Genomic DNA, 14,494 nt, shown 5'->3' on the forward strand with positions numbered 1-14,494 from the left:
CTGTCACATATCTTGTGAATTCTCTGAACCTCAGTATCTTCACCTATAGAAGGACAACTCCTTAAAAGGATGGCTGTGACTTCCAGAAATTGGTGTAAAAAAATCTATCAACTGCCCCATCTCAGAAATCAAATGAAATTGGTTAAAACCAGAGGAGGGGCCAAGGGGCGTGGAAATCATGGAAACCAACAACATAGGGAAACAACCAGTCAGTCTAGTTAAGAAAAGTAAAAGAGACAAAACAATACTCAAAATTAGGAATGGGACCCTTGGTATTGTATGGATAGCATTACAAAACAAATATGAGGATGTATGTACCAACTGTGTGAAATATGTTGAAGTCACAATTAAATGCATGCTTTTCTGTGAAAATATAAAATTAAGTTTAAAAATGAGAATTTCATCAGGGAAAATCCCTTGGAAAAAGTGAACAGAAGTCAATGAATTATATTTCTAACCAGTTTGCAACTACAAAATCAAAGTAACAGACTAAATTAGTTTCACAGGCTGTTTTTTTTCCCTCAAAAATTCAAGGAATAAGTCATTACCAAGCTATATAAAGTGTTTTAGAATGCTAAAAATAAAGATGAAGCAATACCCAGTTCATCTTCCAAGCTAGAATATTCCTAATAACCTCGTTTGACAAAGATACAAAAAAATCCCAAATCTACAAAATAATATTACCAGTGAATTTACACATGAAGATTTTAAGTAAAGTATGCATGTATATCAAATTTCAGAAATATATTAGAATAATGAACCATGATCATTTAGGTATAATCTATGTATGGTAAGTTTAAAAATCAATCAACACAATTTATCAAGTTAAAAATAATAAAACATAATTGCACCTTTACTATCTTGTTAAAATACAGTTATATAAAAATTCTGAAAATAAAAATTACTAAATTGAATTTCATCAAAACAAACCAAAAAAGAGAAATAAAAACCTATTGCTCTTTAGTAAATAGCATTGAGATAATGAAAAGATGAACCACAGATTGACTGAAAGTCCTGCATCTGATAAGGATGTATATACAGAAAATATATATATATATATATACATATATATATATATATATATAGTGAAAGTTGTTCAGTCATGTCTGACTCTTTGCGACCCCATGGACTATACAGTCCATGGAATTCTCCAAGCCAGAATACTGGAGTGGGTAGCCTTTCCCTTCTCCAGGAGATATATATATATATATATATATATATATATATTAAAGTCTTACAGCTCAATAAGAAGGTAAACAACACTATTTAAAAAAAAGAAGGTAAAATATTTGAACAGAACTCTCACCAAAGAAGATATACAAATAGCCAATAAGCACATGAAAAAACAGGCTCACCCACCACCATTAGTATTAAGAAAATGCAAATTAAAATCAAAGTGAGATATCATATTTTGGAGAAGGAAATGACAACCCACTCTAGTATTCTTGCCTGGAGAATCCCATGGACAGAGGAGACCGGCAGGCTACCGTTCACGGGGTCGCCAAGAGTCGGACACAACTCAGTGACTGAGCACACACACACACATGAGATATCACTTCACATCTACTAGAATGACTCTAATCAAAAAGACTGGGAATGCCAAGTGTTGAAAAGAATATAGAGAAACTGGAAGCTTCTTAGATTGTCAGAATATAAAATGGTACGGTTTGATCGTTTCCTAATCAAGTCAGACACGTACCACACAGACCAACAATTCTACTCCTGAATATCTTCCTAAATGAAATGGAAACACATGTCCAAACAAAGACTTGTACGGACTGTTCATAGCAATGTGACATATAATAGCTCAAAATTGCAAACAACTTAAAAGTCCATCAACCAGCCAAGGGGTAAACACACTAACACATTCAGACAGAGAATACTCTAAACAACAAAAAAGAATGAATGCCTGACACACATGACAACACAGGGGACCTCAGAAGTGTTATGCTAAGTGAAAGATGGCAGATACCAGATACTATAGACTATATATCACAGGATACCATTCATGAGAAATTTCTAGAAAAGAGACTGAAAGCAGATCAGCATTTGCCTGGGGCTGGGGGTGAAGCAGAGCCTGATGGCAAATGGACACTAGAGAGATTCTGGGGATGATGGAAGAGTGCAATAGGAAAAGTTCTCTAGCCAGAGGGAATATCATCAAAATCTTGAAATTGAGACGGGATGAAATATTGTGGACCGGACATATCTTCCTGCTTGGCACAAGCAGAAAAATGGAGCGAAAACATGAAACAGTTCTTCCCAAACGTGGGGCAACAGGCAGCACAGGATCTCTGAGAGAAAATATAAGGGGAGTCCTACAGGCACCTCAGATTTCTACCTGTGGTCACCTCAGCTTTCTGCCTAGAGGCAAGTTCTGACTACAACATAGGGAGGAGAGGTCCAACAGGACTCACCGTCTTGCTGAATTCAAGGGGTGGAGAAGGAAGATGGGAAGGTTGACACGGCTGGAAGTTGCTGGACGTATTTCTGAAACAGAGTAAAAGAGCTCCAGAAATCTGAAGAGGAGTCTCCATGGGTCTTAGTAAGTATGGGGCCTTATTGCATAGCGTGAAATTCCACAAAATCATGTAAACAGTGAATAGGGGCTTGGAAGCTGTATAATTCCTGGTATTTACACAGGGCAGGGTAATGTTTGAACACTGACAACAAGAATGATGAGTCCTCAGCAGTCACATGGACTTTCAGTGGGATCTCAGAGGGGTCACGTCTGACTATTCAGGCTGAACTATCCCTACAGTGAAGGCTACTCTAGATCTGCCCTAGCAAATCTCAGAAATAGACTGAACGTGATCAAACAATCTGTAAGTAGCTTAGCCACTCTCCAGGACAAAAACCAACTCCCTTTAAAGGAAGACGATAAAATCCAGACAATCAACAACATAAAATTCACCATGTTCATCATCCACTAAAACTCACCAGATGCACCAAGAAGCAGGAAGAGAAGCAGACTATGAAAAAGGAAAAGCCTGTCAATACAAAAGGGATGAGAAATAGCAGAGGTGGTGAAACTTGCAGACAAGGATGTTAAAACGATTATCATGTTCAAACATTTAAAGGAAAGTAGGAACAGAACAAGGAGAGAAGTAGAAGTTATAAAGAAGGAGCAAATGGAACTTCTAGATTAAAAAAAAATACAATATCTGAAATGCATATTCCACCAGATGAGATTGATAACAGATTAGATGCTGTAGGGAGAGAGATCAGTGAACTTGAAGACTTAGCAAATGAAGTTATCCATGGTGAAGCACAGATATTCAAAAATAGCAGAACCTTGGTGTGCTGGGAGATAATATCAGACAGCCAAACATAACCATGAAAGGATGGGAGGCAAAACAATATTTGGCAAACAAAAAACAAACAAACAAACAAAAAAAACACTGGCGGAACACTTCCAAATTTGAGGAAGTTTGTAAACCCACAGACCCAAAAAAACTCAGCAAACCCTAGGCAGGAAAAACACAAAGAAAACCAAACCACAATACATTATAATCAAATTGCTGACAAAAATAAAGGAAAAACTGCAAAGCAGCTGGGGGTGGTGGGGTTGGGGGCATGTCACACACAGAAGAACAAAAATTTGCCATCCTTTTGGAGGAGTAGGTAGAGAGAATCCCATGCACAGAGGAGCCTGGTGGGCTGCGGTCCATAGAGTCGTGGAGTCGCCTACTAGTGAGCTCACAGGTGAACAGGAAAAGAGGCTGGAGAGATGCGCAAGACCAGATCATACCAGTTCGGAGAGCCTCGTGCCTTGTTCAGTAGGGAGTGGGAGGCCGGGGAGGGCTTACCATGGGGCATGACACCTTCTGATCTGGGCTTAGGGAAGGGCACTCTGGCTCATCACGAGGACTGTCAGCAAGCCTAGATGAGGCATTTGTGGAATGGGGAGTGACAAGGAGGAAAGACTCAGGGCACCAGCACAAGAGGTGTTTAGAGTGTGAGGTCTCCTAGGCTTGGGTATGGTCCTGAGCCATGGGAGGTAGAACCTTGGAAATAGGTACACAGAGGAGGAGCAGGTTTGGGGGAGGATGTGAGTTCGATGTTGGGCAGAACCTGTTGGAGCTGCTGTGATGGCATCTCTGGGAGGGTAGGAAGACAAGGTCCAGATGTGGGCTTTGCTGAGATGGCAGAGATTGGGGTTTCTCCAGCTGAAGTGCATGTGCCTCGCTCTGTCACCTGGAAACCTTGTTAAAATACAGATTCTGACTTAGTAGGTGTCTTGGTGTCTTGTAGGAATCGGTATTTCTAAAGAGCGTCCTTGATGGTGATGGTTTGGAGACTGCACTTGGAGGAGCAAGAATGTAGAACACAGCCATGTATGAGAAATTTTTTAGTTATTAATTTTTTTTTCTTGTTCTCACCCCAAATCAGTATTTGCAGAAGCAGTGATGCTCCCTCTAAAGAAAGAAAATAGAAAAAAAAGAAAAACCTTCATCCTCTCTATTGGCCACCGCCATCTCCTGGAAGACACAGATCAGGGAACTGGCTGCCTTCCAAATTTCCCTGCCAGGCTCACTCGCTCTTAAAATACTCTCAGTCACAGATGCTTCTAGAATGTGAGCTGACCTGGAACACTCTTCGTCAAGGGCAGCAAAGCTTTCAAGTGGTTTCCTGGAACAAGAAAAAGAAAGCGAGAGAGAGAAAAGAAGGTTTCTGAAAATGAGACTTAGCAGCTCACACAAGTGGCCCCAGAGAGGCTGGATTCCTTGGAAAGAACGCCGACTACCTACCTCAGGCACCTCTCTGAACCTTAGTCTTTTCACCTATAAAGTGGGGGTTGTAGCAGCCTCCTTTCAGAGTCTTCTGAGGAGGAAGGGGCTCCATAGGTAAACTAGTGGGCCGGGGCCTGTGGACAAAGAGCATGCAGTAGGTACAGCCCCTTCCGTGTTCTAGAGCCTGAGCTGCTTCGGAATTGCCTGGTCCGGAGCTCAGCTGCACCCATGCTTCACTCTGGTCCCTTCACTTAGTACAGATTACTACCCACAGATCACCTGTTACAGATGATTCTCAAACACCTTTCTTAGCCTCTCTGGACCATTTATGGAATGAAGATAATGCCAGTCACCTCACAGGCATGCGACAAGGACTAAACGAGTTTGTGTTTGCAAGGCACCTAGAACAACCGCCACACATAACAGTCATGCAATTTGCCTTGGCGGCTTTCTCCAGCTTTCTCTGCTGGACACATTGGGTTGAGAATTCACAACGACCCTTGTATAGTCCTCCAGTTATTTTTAACAGAGCATAAGTGGCTTGCCATTCTCTCTTCTTACATCTCTCCCGTGCCCCCTTTGACAGGCCTCCCACAAACCCACCTACATAGGGACTGTGAAATTCAAAAGGGTAAACAACCCTCTGTGGAGATTAGCAGATGACAACACAAAGCGGAGACATTTTCTCACCAGGAGTCCCCCAGGGCGTCACTGCTGTGTTTGGCTGCCGCCCGCCCATCTCCCTTCCCCGTGTCTGTGCACACCCACCCCCGCCTGGCTGCCTAACAAACTCTCCAGTTTCCAGAGTCCACCTGTTGTGACCCTCCAAGCCCAAGGCAAAGGAAGTGCCCACTTTGTGAAAAAGGAAATAAAGGTGTGTTTACCAGACACTGGGAGGCACCAAAGCTGACTCTCAGGCTCTGGGCACACGGCCAGATGAATCCCCAGCTCTGCAGACAGGAAAGTCAAGCTCTAAAAGACATCAAGGGCACAAGTCTCCAGCTGGGAGCTACCTGCCTCAATGGCACTGTCACTTCCAAATAAGTTCTTGCTTCCCCACACAGGCCCCCATCCACATAGAAGTCTTTTCTGTGCACAGCTGGTCTGGTTGACTCAGATCAAGCAAGGAGGGCAACAAGGAGAAAGCCAACCCCAGAGACACCTGGGGAGTCCATGCCAGAACCCTGGCTGCTGCCCCACCCCCAGGGAGGACAAGGGGAGGGCTGATGGGCCCAGCCGTGGGCCATCCCACGCATGGCAAGGTGCCCGATAACACCCTTTCAGGAATAAGTCATCTGAATTTGGATGCCCACAGGGACAGCTTTAAGAGAAGACACTGAGTTGCTCTGGGCCTTGGGTATTTCTTTGAACAAACTGACCAACCACCATCCTTGACAGTACTGAACTGAAACATAAGATGACAGAGGTCTCTGGGGTGGGGTGCAGTAACTGGGGAGATTTTGTGAGGCTGTTGCACTTGAAAGCCACAGAGTCAACTCACACTCATCATCTTTCCTGGACCTGTTGACCAAGACATCCAACTCCTCCCCATAGGCCAATGTGGCACTGGTCCCCCAAAGTTGGCCCCTGCCCAGCACTGCAACCTACACATGAGGACTGGACAGGGGTTAATGACACATGATCAAGACACTCGGGCCCTTTGTCCTGGGAGAGAGTTGTGACTTCCTCCTGGATTTGGGCACCTTGTGACTTCAATCCATAAGGGATGGAGGGAGGGCTTTATCGAAGATCTGGGTCTTGGGGGTCTTCTCCCACGCCCAGAACAATAGGTATATTTATTTATAAATACCTAGAAATATGTGCATCATACAAATAGCCCCAGGGAAAAAGAAATACCATTTGTGGTCTTTTGGCATCTAGCAATCCCTCCCACTCTGATTTCCTTTTATTTCAGTATAAAAACCATGCAGAAAAGTGAGCAGAGCTGTGAATGAACACAAGTGTCACACTCACATAAGAGGCTCGGACTCCATTCTTTTTAAACAGCTTGATTGAGGTACAATTCACCAGCCAGACAATTTACCCACTTCAAGTGTACAACTCAATGATTTCTGGCATATTTAGAGGGCTGTAACATCAGTATAATCCATTTAAGAAACTTTTCATCACCCCAAAAGGAAACACTGAATCCTTTAGATGTGACCCCTTCATTCCCAACATTCCTTTTAGCTCTTGGAAATCACCAATCTACTTTCTCTCTATAGATTTGCCTACTTTGAACTTTCACAGGAATGGAATCATACAGCATGTGGTATTTTGTGTTTGGCTTCCTTCTTTTAGCACATTCTCAAGGTTCAGCCATATTGTAACATGTATCAGTACTTCATTCCTTTTAATGGCCAAACAATATTCGTTGGCCTGGATATATCCCATTTTATTTTTCCACTTATCAGCTTCCCATTTGGGTTGTTTTCACATTTTGGCTATTGTGAATTATGCCGCTATGACTGTGATCAATTATACAAGTTTCTTTGTGGGTATATACCTACATTTCTCTTGGTTTTATACCAAGAGAATTTGGAGTGGAATTGCTGAGTCATGTAGTTTAACTTTGCCAATTTCTTTTTGAGGAACTAGTTCTTTCCTACTATCTAGAGTCTCATGGACTAGTAACTAAGGCTCTACTGATCTATTCATTGGGCAAGTACTGACCCAAACAAAGCCCACCTTTCTTAGTTCTGACCCATTTCCAGCTTTCCTGGTAATTCCAAATCCTCGAAATCCTTCCAGCAAATCCGCTGTTGTCTGGGTTATCCTGAAACTGTTTTTCACTGCTTGTGTCCAAAGCTCTCAGGCTGTTGGCCCCTCTCAGACTCAGAGCATGCAGGCAGCTTTGATTAGAGAGTGGCATGACACAGTAGACAGGCCCCAACATCATAAAATGCCAGAGTGTTCGTGACACCAGATGGCCAAAGTCTAGGTGAGGAACCCAGAACAATACACCAGGTCCAACTAAAGTGATCCTAGTAAAAAGTCTTACATGGACCGTGAAGCTCATATCTGATCCCAGGCACACAACAGACACTTCAGGGGCCGGCATCACATCCCTACCTCTGACTTATTCATTCGTTCATTCGCCCATTCACTTAGTCAACTAGCTTTTATTGAAAGACCTAGTTTCTTGTAACTACTCTCTGAGCTCTGGGTATACAGTAAAGAAGATAGATTCTGCTCACAGGAGTCACCATCTCCTCGGGGCCGAGGCAGACAAATGGAGTACCGTAGTACATGATGGTGAGTGGAGGGCTGAGTTAAGAGAACAGGGGAGAGATGGGGAGTGAGGAAAACAGAAGCGGCGCATGTGTCATGTGTTTTCATGCTTGTCACACCTTGGCTCACTGACTGCTTCGGTCACTACTGCAACACTCAGCTGCTTCCCCGACAACTCCAAATTTCAGCAGCTCCATGGACTCTTGTATCCAGAGCTTTTCCCAGAGCCTCTGCCACTGACCTGTGAGCCGCTCAGCCACACTGGCCCACAAACAAGAGGGGTCAACACTCTGCCTGGGGCAACCCCACCAGTTGGGGACATAAGGTACTGGAGAAACACTCCTATGTTCTATCAGGGCACAAAGTTCTCAGGCACTTTTCAGCAGCCTGCTCAGAGCTGTTAGTAGCTCAGCAACACATTCATGGCTTCTCCTTTCCTGTTCTACTCTTTCCAGTCCCTCTCCCCCACCCCACACTGAGATCATTCCCCCCAGTAAAAACCTGCCTGCAAGCCCTTGACCTAGGAGCTAGTTGAGGGAATGAGGGGTTGGGGTACAAGCTAAGAGAGGCAATTAACCCTGTCTTGGAAAGGCAGGAGGAGGTCCTGGAGGAAGTGACTCCTGAAACCAGAGTAGGGGGAGGCTGGGTGAGGAAGGGGATGAAAGGGGCTCCACAATCCTGGCTGAGGGAGGAACCCCAAGGGCAAGGCTGCAGCTGCAAGAGAGAACTGGGTGCTTGCTTCCTTGAGCTGTGAGTGGTTCACCTGGGGGATGAAGGCTGGTGAGAGGGGATGTGGTGGGGGCGGAGCGACAAGGGCTAGATTGTGAAGCTGGGAACCCTGATCTGCAGGCACAGAGTATAAGAAGAGAAGGCACCGCCTCCCTACTCCTAGGGTACAGTGCCCACCAAGCACCCCCACCGTCACAGAGCTCCCTGGGGCTGCTACCAGGGTTTTCCCAGCTCTCAATGAAGAAACCGAGGCACAGAGAAATGAAGTCACGTTATGCACACACAGCAATGGACACACGCAGCTAACACATGGTGGAGACAGGTCGTAAACAAGGGCCAAGGGCCCCAGAGGCCACGCTCTTCACCACCAGCGTGCACTGCCTCCTTCAGGCTGAAGGGAAGAGGTGAGGTTTGGCCTGGCCCCACCTCCTCTTTCTCTGTTTTCTTTCACTTGATCAGGAGTTCTCAACCCCAGGCAGCGTTGCTTCCAGGGAATGTTTGGCAAAGTCTGGAGACGTGTTGAGTACAACTAGTGGAGGAGGGTGCTGCAGGCCTCTAGTGATCAGAGGTTGGGGGTGCTGCTAACCCCAACCCCACAACACACAGGACAGCACTAACCCGCCCTCTCCCCCCCCACACACACACAGAGCACACAGGACAGCACCCCATGTCCAACAACCAAGAGTCATCCAGGCCGAAATGTCTGTCTTGTGGAGGAGGACTGTGCCCAGCTCCTCTCTCTGCCTCCTCTCCTCCCAGCTGGATGACAGCTGAGTGATGGTGGGAGGTCAGGACCACAGGAAGAAGAGAGGGGGACAGGAAGGCGCCCTGTACTGTACTGCTTGATGCTTTCTTGCCCCTAGTGCTGGTTGGAGGGGTGGGGCTCCCTGTTACTGAGTTTACCACCTCCAATGATTCCGTAAGAGAGACACACTGATGAATGAAAGCGTCCTCTGTGGATCCTGTATGTCTCCGGCAGGTGGGAGAGCCCTTCAGTCCTCCCAGAACTGTGTGGAATTGGCTTTCTGAATTAGGGGATCAAAACCACCCTGGAAATTCCACTGTGGGGGTCACCAGAGCAGTAAAACCCAGATCTGGAGGGTTAGATGCTGGTGCCGGCTTTCCGCTCTAGAGGTCGAAAAGACCTCCAATTGAAACCAATTGACTTTTTCATGAAACTGACATTTTTGACATTTACAGCAAAGTAAAGAAAAACAGAGCCTGGAGTGGGAGTTGCAGAGTGTTAGACCAGACAGAGCAAACAGGAGCTGGGGGATGGGGGTCAGGCCCTCTGCGAGAAGGAGCTGCGGGAGCCCCACCATTTCTCCTGCAAGAAACATTTCCTCTGGTAACAGGAGGATACCCACCCAGTGGCTCAGCCTTTCACTTTCATGGAGTGGCAGTATCAGGGCACATGGTGTGACAAGTGCAAGCGAGCCTGACCTTCCTAGAACACCCATCCTCGGGGCCAAGCCCCTGCTCTGTGACTGCACCTGGGAATGTCTGGACTCTGCAGGGAGCCCGGCCACACCCACGACACCACCCACCTGCTCAGCCACAGCCCAGCAGCCACACCAACAACCCAGGGTATACACAGCCACAGTCCCAGAGTCCCAGATCCAACAGACAAACTCATGATCCTCTAGTCTCTGTTTGGCACTACTAAAGATAAACAGAGCCAGATACTAGTGAATGTGATCAGGAATGTGATCAGGATAGATTTTAATCAGTAATAACTATTGCAAGAGGGAGTAAAGTCCAGGGTGAACAAGCTCGTTTCTGTACTGAGGTGGCTGGGTGTTTTAAAGGGAGAACCAAGGAATGAAGGGGCGGGGGTGGAGGGGGGGGCGGGTGCAGTGAGCAAGAGGCTCAGGAGAGTCAGGGAAGTGAAGCATTACAAAACACAGGAAGGAGATGTTGGTCCCCGTGAAACCCCCAGGGTTGGCTAACTGGCCTTATGGAGGTTAGGCTGGGAGGTGTCCCATCTCTTCAGGTGATGGTTGGGACAGCCAGTTCTTTTGGCAGCCTTGAGTTTTCCCATGTCGGCACTTTGAGAGGGGTCTACCATCATCCTAAGGATGTGGCCCTGAGCTGTTAGAAACTATGTTAGTGTCTGTTGAGGTCTTTATAGGCCAAGGGTAAGGCCTATTGCACAAGAGGGCTCAGAGGAGGCTGGCTGAGGTTTGGTGGAGGAGCGTATCCTTGTCGGTACCCAGAAGCTACCAAAATAGCTGAGCATCCTGCCATTGCAGCATGCCTTCTCAGACTTCCGTGGGCTCTGGGTAAGTCCATGTGTTCACCATGATAAAGGATCCTCATCTCCGCCTGGCCTCTTGTGCCCCTTGTGCAGGCTGTGGTCCCTCAAGATCAGCCATCCCTTCATCCTGGGCACCCCGTGCCCTGTGTCCTCAGGGCGAGCATGAACTGGCAATTCTCTCCTCCCTGGTAGCTGCATAGGTTTGCCTATTAAGCATGGCTGTTGTTAGACACAATAATAGCCCTCTTCATAAGACAGATGTTTCTCTTGTGAGTCATGGCAGGAATGAGGGAAATCGAGAGTTTCCACCACAGGTTTCTTTCCATCAAGGCTCCTCCTGTCCTGTTGTCCAACCATGAGTGGTCTCCACTTCTAAGACCATGTCAAGGTTCCAGAAGGCTGGTACGGTACCAGCCGACATGCCCAGATGCCAGCTCACAGTAAGGGAGGAGAGAAGACCATGTCAAAGAGGAAGCGAAGGGCCTTCCAGAAGCATGCCATCTTTCCAGGAAGGTCCTGGAAGTGACAATACCACACCTCCACTTTTATCTCCTTGATGAAATCTTTGTTAAGCACCAAGGGAGGCTGGGGAATTTGGCCTTTCATTTGGTGGCCAAGTGCCCAGATAGAAGTTAGGAGTCATATTATCAAGAAAAGGAAGAGAAAGTGTATTAGGAGATTAACTATGGGCTTTGCCATGGTGAGTGGCTTGAGCCAGAGTCTCCCCCTACCAAGCCTGCCAAATTTTTCTCTCCCTGGGCACAGTGGAGCAAATGTTGGTACCAAAATTTGGTTGCCAGGGTGACAGGAATAGGAGGCCCCACTCAGACCACCACATCTCAGCCACATGCTCCCAGCCTCTCTCTAGAGGCCAGTGCTGGTGGCAAGTGCTTTCTCGCCAGGAGTCTCTAAGGCAGCTCTCTGAGCCCTGTGTTCCTCTGGCCCTGGGCTGTGGCTCTCCTGAGCACTCCAGGAGCCCAACTCTGATACCAGTCCACCCCTCTGGGCCCTCTGCCTGGAATTCCTCCCCCAAAACTTTCCAGCTCAACAATCTTGTCCTCTTGAGCCTTCCCTGGCCCGGTCTACATTTCGTCATCCTCATCAACCTTTTGTCTTCTCCCTCTCCTGGTCTCCCCCTACTGTCATTTGGCTCATCTGATTCATTCTCCGTCTCCCCACTCTGTAACATAAACTCCAGCATATAGAGATTCTGGCTCAGTGGTAAAGAATCCACCTGTGAAGTGGGAGATGCGGGTTTGATCCCTGGGTGAGGAAGATCCCCTGGAGAAGGAAATGGCAACCCACTCCAGTATTCTTGCCTGGGGAAAGAATCCCATGGACAGAGAGGAGCCTGGCAGGCTCTAGGCAATGGGATAACTAAAGAGTTGGACATGACTTAGCAACTAAACAACAACAACAACAACAACATAGAGATCCTGCCTGTTTTGTTCCCCGTGGCATCTAGAACAGTGCCTAATGCCTAAGAGGTGATCAAGAAATGTGTTTGAATGACTGGATGGTGGGTGGGTAAGTGAATGAGTGAATGGAACACCTTATCCTTATGCTCACCAGCCCATGTTCGGTTTTCCTTGCTGCAGCCCTGCCTGCTACCCCATCAGTTCTGCTACCTAGACCCTCTCCCACCCAGCTGGCTCTCGAGTAAGTCTCCCTGGCTGTCTGTGTAATGCTACAGGCAGCCAGGGGAACCTGAAGGAGGGGGACTCTTGGCTCCCCTAAATCTGAGGTTTTAGGCTCTGGTCTACCAAGCACCAGCTGGTTGGTAGGGAGGAAGTGACTATTGACTCCTAGCTCCTATTTTCATACCTACTTCAGAGAACTAGACTACTATTTTCCTTTGGTTATTGGGAGGGGCTCAGAGATCATGCATGTCTGACCCCAGGACACGTGGCATGTTCATGATGGTCCCCTCCTCCTCTTCAGTGGCCGTGAAACCAACCTTCAACCTCTTGCTGATGTTTCATGATTGTTTATCCAAGAGGAAGGACCAGGGTATGTCCTAGTCCTTTGCTTTAGTGTCTCAAGAAGGGACATTGGGACTTTTAGGCTTGATTTCTGTGGAAAGTACCCAGCACTTGGAATCAGTGCAGCAAGACACAGATCACCCCATTCACTGTAAGACTTTGTACAGGTAAAAGTGAAAGTGAAAGTGTTAGTCACTCTTTGTGTCTGACTCTTTGTGACCTCATGGACTGTAGCTCACTAGGCTCCTCTGTCCATGGGGATTCTCGAAGCAAGCATGCTGGAGGGGGTTGCCATGCCTTCCTCCAGGGGATCTTCCTGACCCAGGGATTGAACTTGGGTCTCCTGCATTGCAGGCAGATTCTTTACCACCTGAGACCCCAGGGAAGCCCTTGGACAGGTAAATGCCCACCTAAAGACTCCCACTCACCCTGGAGACCCCCACCCACCCATTGACATTCAGCACCAATGTCCTCCCTGTCCCCTCTCCCTTACCTAATGAGTTAGAACCCCCTCTTCCTCTCATGGCACTTTGTACTTTCATTTGACTGTGGATAGCTTTTAGTGCATTTATCCACTCATCCATTCATCCATCTATCCATCCATCCATCCATCCATCCGTCCATCCATCCATCCATCCATCTAGTCAGCAAGCATTTTCTAAGTACCAGTTACTACTGGAGAGAAAGAAACAAACAAGGATATGGACTTGGCTCCATGGACCTCAGCCCATAAAATGCAATATCCATGAAGCGGGGCACATGGGAGTAAGCAAGAACACGCTGGCCAAGGGAGACACTGACCTCAGCCTTCTATGAGCCTTAGGAAACTCCTCCCGGGCAGGTGGGCTCAGGGTTCTGAGAGCCTAGACATCAGGGGAGGAGGAGAGATGGACCTCTAGCGAAAGAGTGAGAGGAGTGAACATTGGGGAGAATATATTAGTGACACAAAGTGGTTGCTTCAAAAACGGTCAAAGTGGCAGGGTGCATTAAGTGAAGAGTGATTAAAACATTATGCATTACAGGTATCCCCCATTTTTTGAAAGTTCACTTTATGCCACTTCAATTTACAAAAGACTTACACTAGTACCTATTTTCACAAAAGAAATCCAAAGAGGATTTTCACCTTTATGAGAAAAGGCAACAAGCACACACAATGCGCAGTGATTGCGTTGCAGCAAGCTGAGCCATTACAGAGGCGGCAGGCATCCTGGGCAGTGAGGGGACACGGCCAAGCTCCTTCTGCAAAACTGCACTCTGTCTCAGCATCAAGCCACCACCGCTTTGAACTGTGTCTGCGAGCATCTGTGCTTCATCTCCATCTATTTTGTTCATCCATTAGCAAGAGGTGTCCTAAAGTAACTGTTTCTTCATTTTATGCCATTTCGACTTATAAAAGGTTTTGTAGGCTGTAGGAATGGTCTACTTTTGGATAGTGGGAGTCACCTGTATAGAGAACCGTGTTACATGCCGTACACACGCTATTTCACTGAATTCTCTAGTCTTGTATGAGGGTGATGAGGAAACAGGTGAGCAGTTTCTAGGAACGTATCAGGGTTGCACAG

Source organism: Dama dama, chromosome 15 (assembly GCF_033118175.1).
Source record: "Dama dama isolate Ldn47 chromosome 15, ASM3311817v1, whole genome shotgun sequence".
NCBI classification, from domain to species: Eukaryota; Metazoa; Chordata; class Mammalia; order Artiodactyla; family Cervidae; genus Dama; species Dama dama.